The following is a 2,127-nucleotide window of genomic DNA, read 5'->3' on the forward strand; positions in this document are numbered from 1 at the left end:
ATGAAGTCCCAACCCTTCCCGTTTTTCTGACAACAATAACACCTCTGTCTCTTCTTGTGAATAAATACACCTGTTTCTCAACCCTGACTCTTGTCCTTTGACTCAGCTGTACCCAAGACTGCTCAGCGGTGACCATTTCCCCAGCTTTTGCAGGTCCAGCCTGCCCAGTGCTAGGAATAGTCCTGCCTGGAGATGAGAGCTTAGTACTTCAGGGTGTGCTTCATGAAATGGGCCATGGATAACTTTGAGGACAGACAGTAAGAGGAAGGCAGAGTGTTGTGAGCTTGCTGAAAACACTCCAGGAAAAGCAGCTGACGTTTCAGTATAACATGGGGTGGAGATGGTGGGACACTGGAATCCCCAGTCGGGGAGTGAGGGGTAAAGAGGATCATAAATATGGGAAGAATGGACCCAAATAGGGTTGCAGAACTGGAGCTGCAAAGAAATGTCTAAGGGACGAAAATTAATTTGAACAGAAACCATGTGCTGTGATGAGTGAAGAGAATTAGATAGCAAATTTCAAATAAATTTGAATTGAGAGTTTTTCCCAAAGTGCTCGCTTCGGCAGCACATATACTAAAATTGGAACGATACAGAGAAGATTAGCATGGCCCCTGCACAAGGATGACACGCAAATTCGTGAATCGTTCCATATTTTTAAAAAAGAAAAAAAAAGAAAGTTTTTCCCACAAATATGCAAATGAAATACTGGAGCCACTGAGAAAACTGTAAGAAAAAATATATGAGCAGTGTCTCAAAGGTTAGAGATTATATATGTATAAATTTCTGTCAGGAGATTAAGACACATTGTTGATTTATAGTTATCCACACATCCTCCTCTAGAATTTCTACCCAAACTTTACAATGTTGCAGTGCTTACCTCCGCTTCAAACAGGAATAGGCATTCTCCACAGAAACCCACCAGTGCTGTTCCCTAGGCTGGAGAAATACTACTGCGACAAAACAAGCCCAGGATGCTAAACCAAGCCACCACAGTTCTAGGGATAATTTCAGGAAGATGATGGGACTCAGACTGCAGACAAAGTTGTAAGTTATAGGAGAAATCAGTTTCAGAATAGAAATGATAGAGAACATCTATATACTACTGATGAATTTAATAGAATCAAGTAAGTTCTTTTGTTATTATTTCATTTTCTTCAAAAATACCATAATGGGGCTCAGCAGCCACAGTTTACAGTGCAGTTATGGCCAAGTCAAAGAACCACAACACGCACAAGGAGTCCCAACAATGGCACAGAAATGGCATCAAGAAACCTCGGCCACAAAGATACGAATCTCTGAATGGGGTAGATCCCAAGTTCCTTAGGAACATGCGTTTTGCCAAGAAGCACAAGAAGAAGGGCTTCAAGACAATGCAGGCAAACAATGCTAAGGCCAAGAGTACACGTGCCGAGGCTGTCAAGGCCCTAGTCAAGCCCAAGATCAACCCAAAGGAAGTAAACCACAGCCCCACTTGACTTGCCTGTATTGCCCACCCCAAACTTGGGAAGCGTATCCATACCCGCATTGCCAAGGGTCACAGGCCTTGCAGCCAAAGTCCCAGGCTCAAGGTACCCAGGCCCCCAAAGGTGCCCAACCCCCAGGAAGGCTCCACAGTAAAAGCCTCTATCTGCTGAGGTAAAGACAGAAGAACTGGTGTGATGCCTGGGGTGCCGTCTCTGAAGGGCTGATGTATGCCTATGCTCCTTGTACAAATAAACCTGAGGCAAGAAAAAAAATACCGTTTCAAAACCATTTTGCTATAATAGTCTTGGGTACATAACCTTTAATAAGCTGCAGGATATGTAAAAAAGTGTATTAGCTGAGTTGAACCCAAAACTGTTTGCCAGTAAAATCAGTTAACTTGCTAAATGGAATTCTCTAAGAAAGTGGACACAAGAAATGGATTTGGATTTGAGCAGAATTTGGGATCAGTGAGATAGGTTTCTTCTTCTCAGATGCTTGAGATGATATAAGAATCAGAGGAAGGCCAGCCAGATAGCTCAGTGGTCTAAAGCACTGCTTAGGCAGAGTGCAGCAGCCGGGGTTCAATCCCCGACATGCCGTGCCTGCGCCAACCCCAGGGTGCACTGAGACAGCAATTGAGACTGGGTGTGGTGGCGCGCA

General features: G+C 44.1%; 1 non-coding gene across 1 annotated transcript; it reads left to right on the forward strand.

The window, feature by feature from the left end:
• Positions 1-552: 552 nt before the first annotated feature.
• LOC111817094 lies at positions 553-659 on the forward strand. Its single transcript, XR_002821364.1, has one exon. It is a non-coding gene; the product is annotated as a U6 spliceosomal RNA (small nuclear RNA).
• The last annotated feature ends 1,468 nt before the right edge of the window (positions 660-2,127 follow it).

This window comes from Octodon degus, unplaced genomic scaffold (assembly GCF_000260255.1).
Source record: "Octodon degus isolate 3935 unplaced genomic scaffold, OctDeg1.0 scaffold00048, whole genome shotgun sequence".
Lineage (NCBI taxonomy): Eukaryota > Metazoa > Chordata > Mammalia > Rodentia > Octodontidae > Octodon > Octodon degus.